The following is a 19387-nucleotide window of genomic DNA, read 5'->3' as shown; positions in this document are numbered from 1 at the left end:
GGTACATGTGCATAACGTGCAGGTTTGTTACATATGTATACTTGTGCCGTGTTGGTGTGCTGCACCCATCAACTCGTCATTTACATCAGGTATAACTCCCAATGCAATCCCTCCCCCTTCCCCCCTCCCCATGATAGGCCCCGGTGTGTGATGTTCCCCTTCCTGAGTCCAAGTGATCTCATTGTTCAGTTCCCACCTATGAGTGAGAACATGCGGTGTTTGGTTTTCTGTTCTTGTGATAGTTTGCTAAGAATGATGGTTTCCAGCTGCATCCATGTCCCTACAAAGGACGCAAACTCATCCTTTTTTATGGCTGCATAGTATTCCATGGTGTATATGTGCCACATTTTCTTAATCCAATCTGTCACTGATGGACATTTGGGTTGATTCCAAGTCTTTGCTATTGTGAATAGTGCTGCAATAAACATACGTGTGCATGTGTCTTTATAGCAGCATAATTTATAATCCTTTGGGTATATCCCCAGTAATGGGATGGCTGGGTCATATGGTACATCTAGTTCTAGATCCTTGAGGAATCGCCATACTGTTTTCCATAATGGTTGAACTAGTTTACAATCCCACCAACAGTGTAAAAGTGTTCCTATTTCTCCACATCCTCTCCAGCACCTGTTGTTTCCTGACTTTTGAATGATCGCCATTCTAACTGGTGTGAGATGGTATCTCATTGTGGTTTTGATTTGCATTTCTCTGATGGCCAGTGATGATGAGCATTTTTTCATATGTCTGTTGGCTGTATGAATGTCTTCTTTTGAGAAATGTCTGTTCATATCCTTTGCCCACTTTTTGATGGGGTTGTTTGTTTTTTTCTTGTAAATTTGTTTGAGTTCTTTGTAGGTTCTGGATATTAGCCCTCTGTCAGATGAGTAGATTGCAAAAATTTTCTCCCATTCTGTAGGTTGCCTGTTCACTCTGATGGTAGTTTCTTTTGCTGTGCAGAAGCTCTTTAGTTTAATGAGATCCCATTTGTCAATTTTAGCTTTTGCTGCCGTTGCTTTTGGTGTTTTAGACATGAAGTCTTTGCCCATGCCTATGTCCTGAATGGTACTACCTAGGTTTTCCTCTAGGGTTTTTATGGTATTAGGTCTAACATTTAAGTCTCTAATCCATCTTGAATTAATTTTCGTATAAGGAGTAAGGAAAGGATCCAGTTTCAGCTTTCTACTTATGGCTAGCCAATTTTCCCAGCACCATTTATCAGGATACAAAATTAATGTGCAAAAATCACAAGCATTCTTATACACCAATAACAGACAAACAGAGAGCCAAATCATGAATGAACTTCCATTCACAATTGCTTCAAAGAGAATAAAATACCTAGGAATCCAACTTACAAGGGATGTAAAGGACCTCTTCAAGGAGAACTACAAACCACTGCTCAGTGAAATCAAAGAGGACACAAACAAATGGAAGAACATACCATGCTCATGGATAGGAAGAATCAATATCGTGAAAATGGCCATACTGCCCAAGGTAATTTATAGATTCAATGCCATCCCCATCAAGCTACCAATGACTTTCTTCACAGAATTGGAAAAAACTGCTTTAAAGTTCATATGGAACCAAAAAAGAGCCCGCATCTCCAAGACAATCCTAAGTCAAAAGAACAAAGCTGGAGGCATCACGCTACCTGACTTCAAACTATACTACAAGGCTACAGTAACCAAAACAGCATGGTACTGGTACCAAAACAGAGATATAGACCAATGGAACAGAACAGAGTCCTCAGAAATAATACCACACATCTACAGCCATCTGATCTTTGACAAACCTGAGAGAAACAAGAAATGGGGAAAGGATTCCCTATTTAATAAATGTTGTTTTTTTTTTTAGATGGAGTCTCGCTCTGTCCCCCAGGCTGGAGCGCAGTGGCCGGATCTCAGCTCACTGCAAGCTCCGCCTCCCGGGTTCACGCCATTCTCCTGCCTCAGCCTCCTGAGTAGCTGGGACTACAGGCGCCTGCCACCGTGCCCGGCTAATTTTTGTATTTTTTTAGTAGAGACGGGGTTTCACCGTGTTAGCCAGGATGGTCTCCATCTCCTGACCTCGTGATCCGCCCGTCTCGGCCTCCCAAAGTGCTGGGATTACAGGCTTGAGCCACCACGCCCGGCCCTTCTTTCCCTATTTCTATAAGCATCTAATTCATCTTTTCAGAAACTCCTCTTGTTATTCCTTGTTATTTCCTAAAGCTGCCTTCAGATGAAGTCTCCCAGAATCAATTCCAGAGGCATCTAGTGGCATCTCTACGTAGTGGGAATAGAACTTAGGCACACTTTCACTGGCTCTAACTATATAACGGTAAAATCTGGAATAAATCTCTTATTAATGTTTTATGTGTTTGAAAAATGTGCCATACCCAAATTAGCCTGCTTTCCTACAAAGAAACTAATTTAAAAATATATATTGTATTCTGTTTCGAAGATGGGTATCAAAATCCAAAGCTTTGCCATCTGAAAATCTCATGCTTCTCTTTCAAAACAAACAGCAAATCAGCTGATAGGATTTAGAGTACTGCCCAAAGAACTATTGTTGTTAGGTTTTGTAATTAAGTCATGCAAACCACTTTAGGCTTTAGAATCTGGGTACTATTCCCAGAATCAAAAGTGACTTAATAGTTAAGTTCTCATCCTTGGTTAAGCAATTTGTTTGATTGTACTGTTGCCAATTACAAATGCTCTCTTACTTTTTGGCATGTATTTGTGATGAATTATGTATAGAAATAATTTTTCATGCATGCATGCACATACATGCAATAGTATCTTTTCATGAATAAACAGGGTGATAAACATTTTGATACATAGGCATTACCTACCCTTGCAAATTGTTTTCCTTTGTGGATCTAAGATACGAACTTTTCAGAAAGCAAACTAAGCCAGGTCCAAAGCAGTGAACTCAGGCAGAATAGATTCTTTTATTTTACAGTTTTGTGAATTTATTTGACCTACTGACTCAGGTATATATAATACATGCTGTGGCTTGGCACCTGCCTTTCCCCTATGTATTTCTCAGCAGTCTTTGTGTGTGCTGAGATTTGCACCTACCTCTTGTTACCCTTACCACCTTCTACAGAATGCTGTGCCATAACTGATTTCCATGACTCAGATTTAATCACATTTTCTAAAACTTTCTTACACTCCCCTCATACTATGTTATAAGCTATAAGGAAACAAATCAAGATTGCATCCCCTTACCCCCATCCAAAAATGTGAGCAGTTTCATTGGTTCCTGGCGATGGGATATTGCACTGTGTAAGAATGTATTCAGTTATTAAATTCTATACATGAAACATAAGGAATCACCAAAAAGTTCCAATGTAAACTGAAACTCTACTTTTCTTCACATTTTGTTTTTCTTTGTTGCTGAATAAAGAAATGGCAGCAGGATAGAGGGAAGAGCAGTCACAACTATTGCTCTGTGAGTTAAGAGACCTGAGTTCTGGTCCTGGCTCCACCACATACCCATTCACTAGCTGTGTGACCTTGGGGAAGACCCTTTGCCTGCTCTGAGTGGCACTTTCCTCATCTGTAAAATAAGGAGTTTTAAGCCACCTCTGCAGTTTTTAATAATGCTCAGTTGACTACAAGATGCACCTTGGTTCTGCAAATATCAAATGTTTATTTCACAAGTTCTAGGGCTACTCTCTAAGACTGTAAACTTCCATCCATATGGATGGGTGATTTTTTTCCTCCTCCAAATAGTTTTATTGTCCTCAATAACTGACTTTACAATCTTCTCTTTTCTTTTTTCTTTTGAAACAAGGTCTCACTCTGTCACCCAGGGGCTAGAGTGCAGTGATGTGATCACAGCTAACTAGAGCCTGGACTTGTCTAGCTCAAGCGACCCTCCTACCTCAATCACCTGAGTAACTGGGACCACAGGCACATATCACCATGCACAGCTAATTTTTCTCTTTTATGTTTTGTAGAGATGAGGGCTCATTATGGTGCTCTGGCTGGTCTTTTTTTCTTTAATAATCTGCAATTGCATAACTAATATATCAAGATGTGGATTTTTCTTTTCTCTCTCTCTCTTTTTAGAGACAAGGTCTTGCTCTGTAATCCAGGCTGGAGTGTAGTGACATAATCCTAACTTACTGCAGCCTCAAACTCCTGGGCTTAAGCAATCCTCCCACCTCAGCCTCCCTACCAGCTGGAACTACAGGTGTCCGCCACCACACCTGGCTAATTTTTTTTAATTATTATTTTTTTGTAGAGATGGGGTCTTGCTATGTTGCCCAGGCTGGTCTTAAGACTCCTGGCCTCAAGAGATCATCCCACCTCAGCTTCCAAAAGTGCTGGGACTACAAGGCTTGAGCCACCACCCCCAGTCCTTTCTTTCTCTCTATCTGCTTGGGATTCATTGAAATTCTTAGATCTGAGGATTAGGATCTTTCAACAATTCTGAAATGTTGTCAGCCATTATTTCTTCAAATATTGTTCCATCTTCAAATATTGTTCCATCTCTGTCCTAGCACCTCCTTCTACCATTCCAAATAGACATAAAACTGTCTCATTTTTCTTCCAAGTCTTTTGCCCTCTTTTCATATTTTCCACCTCCAAGTATCTCTGGATTGTATTCTGTGGAATACTTCAGACATGTTCTCTAGGTCACTGACTCTTTTTATTTGTGTTTAATCTTCTGTTTAATTGAACCATTGAGTTTTAATGTCAATAATACATCTTTTATGTCTAGATATTCTATTTGGATATTTTACAAATATACATGTTTATTGTTTGTATTTTCAATCTTTTAGAAATATATCTAACAATATTAAAATCAGTTATTTTATATGTTATTTCTGCTTGTTCTAATACACAAAGGCTTTGTGCCTGGTTTCTGCTACCTGTTCGTTTTGTGGGTTCTCACCATGGTGTCTAGTATTCTTGTTTGCTTTGCAAATTTTGACTGCAGACTACTCATTTGTCCTGAAGGCTTTTCTGTGGGAATGCTTGGTGGTTTGCGTAGCAGCTGAGTTCTTCAAGATAAGATTTGTATTTGCCTTGGGGCACTGCCAACCTAAAACTATGTTATATTTAATTCTCTATTTCAGGCTTTCGGAAGCACACAACTAGTATGATTTCAGACTACAAACCCATGTAGGGGCTAACTTGTCCTGAGAAGATAAATTCTTAGAGATATGTGTTTCCTTGAAGCAAGGGCTGGAGTTGAGACAGACAAGGTTTCTGGCTATTCCCTTCTGTGGAGTTTATTTATCTTGATCACCCTTCTATTGTGAATGTGGCCCTTTGAGAGCCCAGGTTTATGCAGCAGTTTCCTGTTAGACTCCCCATCTTAGACATATCCTGAGCTTTATCTCCTGGTCCTGGTTCTTTACATAATTCTTCCTCTTTGTCTCTAGGATATAGTAGACAACTTTAGAAAAAAGCCAAGGTTGCTAGCCTCCCATTCATGCCCCCTCAACGTTGTTTGAAAATACATTTTAAAATACTTCTTGCAGCATTTTAGTTGTTTTATCAGGAGGGCTGTTCATGGCAATTAATCCATTATTATGGTGGAAACAGTATATTTCATTAAATAACTTTATAATGAGTAAATATAAATGTAAACTTATGAAGCATATTTATATTAATAAATTAATGATTTTGTCTTATCTATTAGGCTTCCTATGCAATATTTTTTTCTCAGAAAAGGATTCTACTCTTTACAAAGTTTTGAAAACTTCTTCCAATCATTAAGTGTAATGCTTTCTCCTTATGATGCTACTAAATCTTCTCTAGCTTGACTACCACTGATGGTATATGAGCTGGGTCTCACTCTATCATCCTCCTTATAGGGTCAAATAATTCAGGTAGCCTAATGACATATTTTCAAAGTTTTAATTTTGTTTTCTTACCAGTAAAACCTCTTCTACCTAGAAAACTTTCTAGGTAGGCGTTTTCTGCTCTGGATGCAGGGGCTAGGGAGGAAGATCTGGAATGCAACGGATTTGGATTCCTCCAACCGTTTCCTGAAGCACCTCATGAACTCTGAAAATGTTTGCTTGGGGTTTCAGCTATGAGGCCTTGGGTATTTACTTGATTCCTCTGTACCTCAGTTTCCTCATATATAAAAAAGGGATAATAATAATGGTACCCTAAAAAGATTGCAGTAATAATTGAATAACTTAAATATGTGAAGCAGTTACTACAGTTCTTGGCACATAGTAAACACTATATAAGGGCTAATTATAAAAAATACAGGAGAGCTAGGCATGGTGGCTCATGACTCTAATCCCAGCACTTTGGGTGACCAAGGCAGGAGGATCACTTGAGGCCAGGAGTTCAAGGTTGCAATCAGCTATGCACTTCAGTCTGGATTACAGACCAAGACTCTGTCTCTAAAATAAAAAACACAAACAACAAAAAAAGGAGAAATTTTATTTAACTCTACATACTCTTGCTAAATATTTCATACTCCTTTGAATTTTTACATTACTTGTCCAATTTTATGTAAAATGCATTTAAAAAGTAAAAGAAAAAAATGATCTCAACTTTAGAGTTACACTAAAACCAAAGGTCTCTATGCACCATGTTGGATTTTTTTTTCCATACATTGCTTTCTTCCAGCACTGAGAGCTTTCTGAATCCATTAAACAACAGCCAGGCATGGTGGCTCACACCTGTAATCCCAGTGCTCTGGGAAGCCAAGATGGAAGTATCACTTGAGGCCAGGAGTTTGAGACCAACCTGGGCAACAAAGCGAGACCCTGTCTCCACAAAAATGAAAAATTAACTGGGCGTGGTAGCACATGCCTGTATTCCTAGCTACTTGGAAGACTGAGGCAGGAAGATCCCTTGAACTTAGGAGTTCAGTGAGGCTATGATCATGCCACTGCCCTCCAGCCTAGGTGACACAGCAAAACACTGACTCAAAAAAAAAAAATCAGCTTTCAGATATTTGGGTACTAAAGAAAAAAACAAATAAAAACAAAAAAACAAAAAAAAAAAATGCTGCAGACTCTGTGGACTTTTCTTTTCACTGTAATTTTGTCCTGCTGTAAGGTTAGTAGAAAGGAGAAGAGGAGATCACAGGACTGAGGCAGAATTTGTATGTTTTCTGAAGATGGCACCCTTTGTGTTAGTGGAGCTGCCAGGATAGAAGGGGCCCTGGGAGAAGGAAAGAAATGGGCTAAATGAGGAACCTGTACAGGAACACAGGAAACAGGGAGGAAAATGCTAGCTTTAGCATACCCTCCTTGTTTTGAAGACAAGGAAACTGAGACCTGGAGAGCTACAGGGACTTGAGGGAAGGGAGAAAATCCTGGGTCTAAGCTTGGGAAGGGGACGCCAATCTACCTTTGCTTCTTAAAGAGTACTACAGACTTGATCCACTGGGGCTCCCAAAGTATGTGAGGCATGGGCGGGGGCCCAGGAGGGGAATAAAACAACTTGAACTGAATAATTTGAAATGTTCAGTCACACTAAAACTGCAGAGCCACAGGCCAGCTGGAAAGTCAGATTTTAAAAATGCTTTACAAAGAGCACTGACCCAAGAACAAGATGTGAGTCCTAGTAGACTGAGGCATATAAGACTGTCATTTCTGTAGGTCAAAAATGGTGAAGTAGTGCCAACCTCATAACAGCTCAACCAGGGAGTCTAGCTCCATTTCTCTGCAGATCTTTGGGATTTGGGTAGGATCCCTACATCTGCCTAGTGGATGATGCCTGCCTTACTTAGTTTATAGCGTTTCTGTAAGGACTGATCCAAATTACAGAACATTTACTGAGTGCCTGCTATGGATAATTTCTGGGGAAATAAAGATGACTAAAGCACAACCCTTGTTCCCAAGGACCTAGCAATGGAGGAGGCAGGAAAACAAACAGAGTTGGATATATTATGTATATAATATATAAGGAAGGGAGAGAGGAAACAATAAAGTCAGCTTGATTGTGGGTTGTCAGGGAGATCAAAACATTTGAATTGGGTTCCAATGGTTAAACAGAAGTTTCCCAGACAAAGGCAAGAGGTAGCACTAGCAAGAGGAATAGTTTGAGCAAAGCCATGGAGGTGTAAGTGCATGGTGAATTGAGGAACAGTAAACAGTCTAATCGGTCTAAATGTAGACAGTATGGAGGAAGGGGTAAGTAAGGTTGGAAAGCTTGATGGGGCAGGTAGTGCCAATGTATAAAAATGACTGGATAAGACCGCATCCAGGAAAACCAAGGCAAAGCATAGACGTGCTTTACAAATGATAAGTACTGTTTACCTTAAAGACATAAAAGAAAGCTTCCCTAAAATCTCACACCATTCCTCCCTCTTCTCACAAGGAGTTTGGCTTGACTCATAGATTGATCAACTAGATATCTTTATAGAGTATTTCCTTTCTCTAGGAGAAGTTTCTCCCCAGGGTCCAGGAAAGTGGCAGATGGAAACTTTCAGGGTAGTGGATAGGGGACTGGAAGTGATCCAGTTTGGGTGAGGAGGGTGCTGTCTCATTGTTCCCCAAACTTCAATCTTCCCTTCTTCCATATCACGTATTCTAATCTCCCTTAAGAAAGAAGTGAAACTGCTACACCCAAGGGAGGAGAGGATTGGTGTGACACCCTCCTCTGTGCTGCCACCCCCTGCTGCTTCTCCACTTCTGCCCCTTTGCAAAATCTCCCAGAACGAAGTCATATTGTGTTGGCAAACTTAGTCATAATCCCCATTTCCTCTCCCTATCAGCCAGGACCAGTCTTCTTCCACTGGTTCCACTGGTATTGCTTCCAGTACCCAGCAATATGTTCATTCATCCCAGTATATCCCCATAGATCCTATTCCCATTCAAGGAAAAGCAAGCTTGACAAAGAGGTGAATGAAATATAAGGTCCTGGGATTCAATTATGCCCCATTCTACCAATGTTCTCCATGAACTAAGAGAAAGAGCCAGATAGCCCTAATATCAGATTCTGGCTTTGCTACCTCTTACCTATGTGACCTTTTGCAAGAGCCACTATTTCTTCACTTCTAAAAGGGAGACAATCATACCCAAACTCCAGAATCACAGTGACATTAGAGATAATATATGTAGAGCATCAGTCTTACAGAAGACACCAAACACTGCAGCTAGTACTACATCATTATCATCATCACCACAACCACCATTATTAAGCATCTGAATTAATGCAGACTCCTGGCTGGTCTCATCCCTTCCCTCTTATTGCCCTCCGTCTGTTTCTCACATGATAGTCACAGCACTAATTTAAAAATAAAAATCAAATCACATCCCATATTATTCAAAACTCATCTATGGCTTCTCAATACACTCTGGATAAAATCTGAGCTTCTTCCTCTGGCCTCCAGGGCCCAGCCCAACCGAGCTTCTGTCCCTTTCTGTCTGCAACCCCTTCACATTATACTCTCCCCATTGCCCACTCTGCTCCAGCCACACTAGCACTCTCTGTTCACTGAGCACTGCGGCTTCTGTCTATCTCAAGGCCTTTGCCCCTGAGGTTTTCTCTTCCCTGTGTCTCTTCCCTTTCATATGTTCCTCGTACCCTTTAGGGTGCAGTTTAAATGTCACCTTCTCTGACTACACTACCTTAGTACCATTCTACTTTATCTTCTTTACCAGTCCAATTCTTATTTATCAGTGTTCATTAATAACATATTTGTACTACTATGTGAGCAACTTCTTTCTCCCCAATAGAAAGTAAACTCCAGGAGGGCAAGACAGTTTGCTTTGTTCAGTACTGTATCCCCAGCACCTAGCCCAGTGCTAGAAGTAGTATTTTATTTATTAATGTTTTTAGGCAGCACTCCATGCTGTAGTACAAACAGAGGCAAATCCAGCATCATTTGTGCCCTCAGGATCTCGGGAAGGTTAGGATTTCCTTACAATGATTCCCAGTTGTGTCTCTTTTCAGATAATTTAACTACTCTCTAGGACATCAAAGGTCAAACTTTCTCTTTTCTGTATTATCTAAATTTTCCATAATGAGTATGTATTTTTAGTAAGAATTTCTCATAAACTCTGCATTGTAACAAGACTCATCACAGCAAATCAATCTGATTAAATGAATTTATTCTGAAAGTAAAATTCAGAATAAAAGAAGAAAGGCCAACAGCCAACTTAACATTCTTAAATGTATTAGCATTTAAAAGTGGAAAATTGTTAATCAAAGAGCATTGTCCGGCATATAAAAGGTTAGTGATTCAATAAATGATTTTCCAGCTGATCAGATGTACATAATATGACAATGTGCAATGCAAATATTCATGCAGCACCTCATGAGTTAATGCTGGTGGAATACATAGTCCCTGGCATGTAAAGGGTGCTCAATATTTCTTGAATGTAAGTTTCTGGAAGATTTCTTCAGCCAAAAAGACAACTATGCGAATTTGCAACTTTGAAAAAGACAATATCTCATATATTTCTCATTGTTGTTGTTGTTCAGAGGTGAATGACCAACTAATAAATTTCTATTTAAATTATTTTATTTAATTATCATTTCTTGACAGGTTAAAATCTTTCATGTTGTTTCCCTAATTTAAATGTATGTCATTTCCTCTGGGATGTTCCCTACCCACCCACATGCATACACCTTACTCTCTCCCTCCTTTTCCTTCAAAAGCACTATTTCCTGATTATCTAAAATGTGACTTTCCCCTGGTGATGCCATATTCTGAAAACCCACTCCACTTTCTTGTGTGCACATTTCCCAGGGCTAGTAGAGAAGGCCTTTCTAACCCCATCCCCAACCCAGGGCCCAACTATTTATACTAATGTCTTTCCTTTGCGGTCACTAGGGACCCTGACCTCCTTTTCTGTTCGCTGTTGCCTCTGCTGTTGTCACCCTTGGCAACTTCATTGCTGTTGTCACTCTCGGTCATTGCTTTGACTCTTTAACATTCCTCAGCATTCACCCAAAAAATCTCATTCTGACCACCATCATCATTAGAACATCTTTCTCTCTAAGACAAGGAACACTGGAATTCTTCCATTTATGAACAAACTCCCATCTTTCTACTTCTTACACTCCCATTTAAAAAACTTTTTTTTGAACCATTTTTTTAAATTGTGGTAAAACATACATAATATACAATTTACCATTTTGACCATTTTTTAAGTGTACAGTTCAGCGGCATTCACACTGTTGTACAACCATCACCACCCTCCATCTCCAGAACATTTTTTTATCTTCCAAAACTGAAATTTTCTATGCTCACTGAACAATAATACCACGTTCCAAAGTTAATTCTATTTTATATTCTCTAAGGATCTGTTTCAGATTTTTCCCACTTATCCTTAAAACTTCAAACCAATGCTTATTTCTGTTAATCTCTGTAACTCTTTCAGAACCTACATTACAAAGATTGAAGCCATTTTATAAGACCCTTAAGTTCACATCCCTAGACCTTAAAACCTCACATATTCTCTCATTCTCTCACTAGTTCCTCCTCTCCTGCAGGAAGAAGTGTGCCTCTTCCTTTCCAAGCTGATCCTTCCACTCGTGTTCTTTCCCCCTCTCTTCTCTGTCTCCTCTGGAAATATTATATAAGTTTACCTCTTTTCATTGGCTACTTTCTTTCTGCATTGAAGCATACTCAAGAGTCTATCATATCCCAATATAAACCTCAATATTAATGACAATAATAATAAACATATTGAGTTTCTACTGTGCACCAGCTATTGTGCTAAGTGCTGAAAATATATCTTCTCCTTTAATTCTCACAACAACCTAATAAGCTAAAATTATTATGAAATTATTATGGGTAATATAACAGTTATTATGATGAAAATTATCATTATTATTAAGAAACTGAGGCTTCAGAGACATCAAGTAACTTGCCCAAGGTCACCTAGCTAGTAAGTAGCATCTTCCCTTCTCCACACCACTGTGTAAAGATACCATTCTTTCTTTCCTTGTTCCCTTTCATTACTATATTATACTTCTTGGAAATGTCGTACTTCCTCCTTCTCCACTGTGCAGTCCAGTGCATTTGTTTTGAGAGTCCCACCATACTTAAATGACTCCTCCAACGTCTCTTAATCTCCAACCAAGTCTCTAAAGTACTCATTACCAACTGTTCCTGCTTTTTGAGACAGTGTTCTCTCCTAGTCTTCATAACATGAACTCTTGTTTTTTCTGCTTCTCTGCCTGGTGTTCTTACTAACTTTGTTTCTCCTCTTTCCCCTTACATGTTAGATATCCCAGAGTTTTATCTTCTCAGAGCTTTCTCTTCCTGCTCCACACTCAGCCAAGACAATCTCATTCACTCCCACACAATCAACTATCATGCCTTCACAAATGAAGAGCAAATCCACAAGGCTAATTTTGGCCTCTGGCCACCTAGTTCCAACTCCCTGCTGAAATGTCCATATAACTGTTCCTCAAGTATCTCAAACTCCATCTGCCCCACATCAAACTCATTCCCTGTCCCTGTCACTGAACTCCCCACCTGAGTTTCCCATTATTAACCACTAGAATTATGTTCACTTCCCTTCACCACCCTGTTTCCCCTCTTCCCCAGTCCAGAGCAGGTACACCCACATCCAGAAAGAGCTGAAGAGGTATTGTGGCACATATGCCCCTAAAATGGGAGTGAGACTTGGGTTTTAATCCTGGCTCAGCCACCCAGTAACTGCATGACTTAGTGGAACTAGAACAGGAATCTCTGGGGCTCTTACTCACACCAACCTGCAAGGACTCTAAGAAGTACATGTAGCACTCATCATTCCATCCCCTCCTCGTTAGTCCCATTAACATCGCCCTCACTAGGTCCTCATTGCTTTTTGCCCGGGATATTTTAATTGGCCTCCTAATTATTCATTCATTTCGCCTCCCTCTCCCTTCTTTCCTTCCTTCAGATGGTGCTTCACACAGACATAAAATTATATTCATAAAACACTCTCTAGATGATGTTTCTCACTTGCTTTAGAGACTTTCAAAAGATTCATGTTGCTCATAGGATAAAATTCAAACTCCTTATTGTAGCATTCATAGCGCTCTGCATACTGGTCCCAAAATAACATGTGAAACTTCACTTTGTCTGAATTGAATTTCAAATGTAGTTGGGGTATGTATTTGGAAGAAAAAAAAATCCCAAACGTATTCTTTTTTCATTATCTTTATTTTTTTCATTTTTGGAGATAAGAGTCTCACTCTGTGGTCCAGATTGGAGTATAGTGCTATCAGAGCTCACTACAACTCTAAACTCCTGGGCTCAGGTAATCCTCCCACCTCAGTCTCCCAAGTAGCTAAGACTGCACATGCACACCACCAAGCCCAGCTAATTTTTTAAATTTTTTTTTCTGTAGAGACAGGGTCTCTTTATGTTGCCTAGGCTGGTCTTGAACTCCTGGTCTCAAGTGGTCCTCCTGCCTAGGCCTCCCAATGCACTGAGATTACAGGCATGAGACACACACCCAGCCCTAACTTATTCTTTATACCAAAAGTAATAGTGAGTCAATCAAAGATTTATGTGTAAAGTATTAAACAATAAAGTTTTAGATAATATCATAAGTAAATTTATTTATAATCTTGGAAGAGTAAAGGTATTTTGAAGCAGAACACAAAACCAGAAGTTCTCAAAGAAAATACTGATTATATTTTACCACATAATATTTGAAAACTTATATATGACCAAAAAATGCCACTAGCAAAATCTAAACATAAATGACACAGGGGAAAAAGCTGTAACACATATCACAGACAAGGGTCTAATTTCTTAGTTTAGATAGAGTCCTTAAAAATCAATAATTTATAGAAATTGACAATACACTTTTATTAAAGATAATCTTACGAAATAAAGGAGTAAAATTCAAAACTATAAGATATTTTACACTATTTAGAAAGTCAAACATTTCAAAGGTAACGACACTCATTGTTTCTAGAAGGATGGAGAAAAGGGCACTCCCCTGGATTGTTGACAAAACTGTAAATATAAGCTTTTGGAAGTCAACTCATTAGTATCTGTCAAGCTATAAGATACATGTACTCTCTGATCCAGCAATTCCACTACTAGGAGTTTATGCTACCAATGAACTTATAAATATTTTCAAAGAATCACAACACCTACCCACCCACACCCATAAACCCATACACACACACACACACACACACACACACACACACACACACACAACTCTCAGTTGCAACACTGGCAATATTAGAAAACAAAAACAAAATCTGGAAAGCCAGTATTAATCAATAAAAGACTGGTTAAGATCTATTTCTATGATTGAATACTACGTATAATGTTACTTGTAAAAGAATGTTTCTAATATGTGGAAATATTTATGATATAGTGTTAATTGGAAAATGGAAAAAACAGCTTATAATATATTTGCAGTATGATTCTATTTTTTAAACAAAAGAGATGTGTATAATTTTTTTCTCCTATCATTTTATTTTTTTTAAATTATACTTCAAGTTCTAGGGTACATGTGTACAACCTGTAGGTTTGCTACATATGTATACATGTGCCACGCTGGTGGGCTGCACCCATTAACTTGTCATTTACATTAGGTATATCTCCTAATGCTATCCCTTCCCCTTCCCTCCACCCGACGACAGGCCCCAGTGTGTGATGTTCCCTTTCCTGTGTCCAAGTGTTCTCATTGTTCAATTCACACCTATGAGTGAGAACATGCGGTGTTTGGTTTTCTGGTCTTGCGATAGTTTGCTCAGAATGATGGTTTCCAGCTGCATCCACGTCCCTACAAAGGACATGAACTCATCCTTTTTTATGGCTGCATAGTATTCCATGGTGTATATGTGCCACATTTTCTTAATCCAGTCTGTCACTGATGAACATTTGGGTTGGTTCCAAGTCTTTGCTATTGTGAATAGTGCTACAATAAACATACGTGTGCATGTGTCTGTATAGCAGCATGATTTATAATCTTTTGGGTAAACACCAAGTAATGGTATGGCTGAGTCAAATGGTATTTCTAGTTCTAGATCCTTGAGGAATCGCCACACTGTATTCCACAATGGTTGAACTAGTTTACAGTCCCACTAACAGTGTAAAAGTGTTCCCATTTCTCCACCTCCTCTCCAGCACCTGTTGTTTCCTGACTTTTTAATGATCATTCTAACTGGTGTGAGATGGTATTTCATTGTGGTTTTGATTTGCATTTTTCTGATGGCGAGTGATGATGAGCATTTTTTCATGTGTCTATTGGCTGCATAAATGTCTTCTTTTGAGAAGTGTCTGTTTATATCCTTCACTCACTTTTTTACTGGGTTGCTTTTTCTTGTAAATTTGGTTCAGTTCTTTGTAGGTTCTGGATATTAGCCCTCTGTCAGATGAGTAGATTGCAAAAATTTTCTCCCATTCTGTAGGTTACCTGTTCACTCTGAAGGTAGTTTCTTTTGCTGTGCAGAAGCTCTTTAGTTTAATTAGATCCCATTTGTCAATTTTGGCTTTTGTTGCCATTGCTTTTGGTGTTTTAGACATGAAGTCTTTGCCCATGCCTATGTCCTGAATGGTATTGCCTAGGTTTTCTTCTAGGGTTTTTGTGGTTTTAGGTCTAACATTTAAGTCTTTAATCCATCTTGAATTAATTTTTCTATAAGGTGTAAGGAAAAGATCCAGTTTAAGCTTTCTACATATGAGTAGCCAGTTTTCCCAGCACCATTTATTAAATAAGGAATCCTTTCCCCATTTCTTGTTTTTGACAGGTTTGTCAAAGATCAGATGGTTGTAGATGTGTGGTATTGTTTCTGAGGGCTCTATTCTGTTTCATTGGTCTATATCTCCGTTTTGGTACCAGTACCATGCTGTTTTGGTTACTGTAGCCTTGTAGTAGAGTTTGAATTCAGGTAGCATGATGCCTGCAGCTTTGTTCTTTTGGCTTAGGATTGTCTTGGCGATGCGGGCTCTTTTTTGGTTCTATATGAACTTTAAAGTAGTTTTTTCCAATTCTGTGAAGAAAGTCATTGGTAGCTTGATGGGGATGGCATTGAATCTATAAATTACCTTGGGCAGTATGGCCATTTTCACAATATTGATTCTTCCTATCCATGAGCAAGGAATGTTCTTCCATTTGTTTGTGTCCTCTTTTATTTCACTGAGCAGTGGTTTGTAGTTCTTGAAGAGGTCCTTCACATCCCTTGTAAGTTGGATTCCTAGGTATTTTATTCTCTTTGAAGCAATTGTGAATGGGAGTTCAGTCACGATTTGGCTCTCTATTTGTCTGTTATTGGTGTGTAAGAATGCTTGCAATTTTTGCACATTGATTTTGTATCCTGAGACTTTGCTGAAGTTGTTTATCAGCTTAAGGAGATTTTGGGCTGAGACAACAGGGTTTTCTAAATATACAATCATGTCATCTGCAAACAGGGACAATTCGACTTCCTCTTTTCCTAATTGAATACCCTTTATTTCTTTCTCTTGCCTGATTGCCCTGGCCAGAACTTCCAACGCTATGTTGAATAGGAGTGGTGAGAGAGGGCATCCCTGTCTTGCGCCAGTTTTCAAAGGGAATGCTTCCAGTTTTTGCCCGTTTGGTATGATATTGGTTGTGGGTTTGTCATAAATAGCTCTTATTATTTTGAGATACGTTCCATCAATATCGAATTTATTGAGAGTGTTTAGCATGAAGGGCTGTTGAATTTTGTCAAAGGCCTTTTTGGCATCTATTGAGATAATCATGTGGTTTTTGTCTTTGGTTCTGTTTATATGCTGGATGACATTTATTGATTTGTGTATGTTGAACCAGCCTTGCATCCCAGGGATATAGCTAACTTGATCATGGTGGATAAGCTTTTTGATGTGCTGCTGGATTCGGTTTGCCAATATTTTATTGAGGATTTTTGTATCGATGTTCATCAGGGATATTGGTCTAAAATTCTCTTTTTTTGTTGTGTCTCTGCCAGGATCGGGTATCAGGATGATGCTGGCCTCATAAAATGAGTTAGGGAGGATTCCCTCTTTTTCTATTGATTGGAATAACTTCAGAAGGAATGGTACCAGCTCCTCCTTGCACCTCTGGTAGAATTCGGTTGTGAATCTGTCTGGTCCTGGACTTTTTTTGGTTGGTAGGATATTAATTGTTCCTTCAATTTCAGAGCCTGTTGTTGGTCTATTCCGGGATTCAAATTTTTCATGGTTTAGTCTTGGGAGGGTGTATGTGTCCAGGAATTTATCCATTTCTTCTAGGTTTTCCAGTTTATTTGCATAGAGGTGTTTATAGTATTCTCTGATGGTAGTTTGTATTTCTGTGGGGTCGGTGGTGATATCCCCTTTATCACTTTTTATTGTGCCTATTTGATTCTTCAGTCTTTTCTTCTTTATTAGTTTTGCTAGCGGTCTATCAATTTTGTTGATCTCTTCAAAAAACCAGCTCCTGGATTCACTGATTTTTTGGAGGGTTTTTTGTGTCTCTATCTCCTTCAGTTCTGCTCCGATCTTAGTTATTCCTTGCTTTCTGCTAGCTTTGGAATGTGTTTGCTCTTGCTTCTCTAGTTCTTTTAATTATGATGTTAGGGTGTCAATTTTAGATCTTTCCTGCTTTCTCTTGTGGGCATTTAGTGCTATACATTTCCCTCGACACACTGCTTTAAATGTGTCCCAGAGATTCTGGTACGTTTCATCTTTGTTCTCATTGGTCTCCTGAATACAGCACACTGATGGGTCTTGACTCTTTATTCCGTTTGCCAGTCTGTGTCTTTTAATTGGAGCATTTATCCCATTTACATTTAAGGTTAATATTGTTATGTGTGAATTTGAGCCTGTCGTTATGATGTTAGCTGGTTATTTTGCTTGTTAGTTGATGCAGTTTCTTCCTAGCATTGACGGTCTTTACATTTTGGCATGTTTTTGCAGTGGGTGGTACCGGTTGTTCCTTTCCATGTTTAGTGCTTCCTTCAGAAGTTCTTGTAGGGCAGGCCTGGTAGTGACAAAATCTCTCAGCATTTGCTTGTCTGTAAAGGATTTTATTTCTCCTTCACTTATCAAGCTTAGTTTGGCTGGATATGAAATTGTGGGTTGAAAATTCTTTTCTTTAAGAATGTTGAATATTGGCCCCCACTCTCTTCTGGCTTGGAGAGTTTCTGCCAAGAGATCCACTGTTAATCTGATGTGCTTCCCTTTGTGGGTAACCCGATCTTTCTCTCTGGCTACCCTTAACATTTTTTCCTTCATTTCAACTTTGGTGAATCTGACAATTATGTGTCTTGGAGTTGCTCTTCTCAAGGAGTATCTTTGTGGCATTCTCTGTATTTCCTGAAGTTGAATGTTGGCCTGCCTTGCTAGGTTGCAGAAGTTCTCCTGGATAATATCCTGCGGCGTGTTTTCCAACTTGGTTCCATTCTCCTTGTCACTTTCAGGTACACCGATCAGATGCAGATTTGATCTTTTCACATAGTGCCATATTTCTTGAAGGCTTTGTTTGTTTCTTTTTACTCTTTTTTCTCAAAACTTCTCTTCTGCTTCATTTCATTCATTTGATCTCCAATCACTGATATCCTTTCTTCCAGTTGATCGAATCGGTTACTGAAGCTTGTGCATTTGTCATGTAGTTCTCATGCCATGGTTTTCAGCTCTGTCAGGTCATTTAAGGACTTCTTTACATTGGTTATTCTAGTCAGCCATTCATCTAATCTCTTTTCAAGGTTTTTAGCTTCTTTGCGATGGGTTTGAACTTCCTCCTTTAGCTTGGAGAAGTTTGATCGTCTGAAGCCTTCTTCTCTCATCAAAGTCATTCTCTGTCCAGCTTTGTTCCACTGCTGGCAAGGAGCTGCATTCCTTTGGAGGGGGAGAGGCACTCTGAATTTTAGAATTTTCAGCTTTTCTGCTCTGTTTTTTCCCCATCTTTGTGGTTTTATCTACCTTTGGTCTTTGAAGATGGTGATGTACAGATCGGGTTTTGGTGTGGATGTCCTTTCTGTTTGTTAGTTTTCCTTCTAACAGTCAGGACCCTCAGCTGCAGGTCTCTTGGAGTTTGCTGGAGGTCCACTCAGACCCTATTTGCCTGGGTAGGTTGCAGTGGAGGTTGCAGAAGAGTGAATATTGCTGAACAGCAATTGTTGCGGCCTGATGGTTCCTCTGGAAGCTTTGTCTCAGAGGTGTACCTGGCCGTGTCAGGTGTCAGCCTGCCCCTACTGGTGGGTGCCTCCCTGTTAGGCTACTTGGGGTCAGGGACCCATTTGAGGAGACAGTCTGTCCATTCTCAGATCTCAAACTCTGTGGTGGGAGAACCACTACTCTCTTCAAAGCTGTCAGACAGGAACATTTAAATCTGCAGAGGTTTCTGCTGCCTTTTGTTTGGCTATGCCCTGACCCCAGAGGTGGAGTCTACAGAGGCAGGCAGGCCTCCTTGAGCTGTGGTGGGCTCCACACAGTTGGAGCTTCCTGGTGGCTTTGATTACCTACTCAAGCCTTAGCAATGGCAGGCACCCCTCCCCCAGCCTCACTGCAGCCTTGCAGTTAGATCTCAGAC

At 39.6% G+C, this 19387-nt stretch overlaps 1 protein-coding gene across 9 annotated transcripts in view; it reads left to right on the top strand.

Annotated features, from left to right (window-relative positions):
- The window catches only part of IL33 (interleukin 33), a 50372-nt gene that overhangs the window by 8763 nt on the left and 22222 nt on the right, over window positions 1-19387 (top strand). The window lies entirely within an intron of this gene.

The sequence above is a fragment of the Theropithecus gelada genome, chromosome 15 (genome assembly GCF_003255815.1).
Source record: "Theropithecus gelada isolate Dixy chromosome 15, Tgel_1.0, whole genome shotgun sequence".
NCBI classification, from domain to species: Eukaryota; Metazoa; Chordata; class Mammalia; order Primates; family Cercopithecidae; genus Theropithecus; species Theropithecus gelada.
This window is presented reverse-complemented; position numbering and strand designations above follow the sequence as displayed.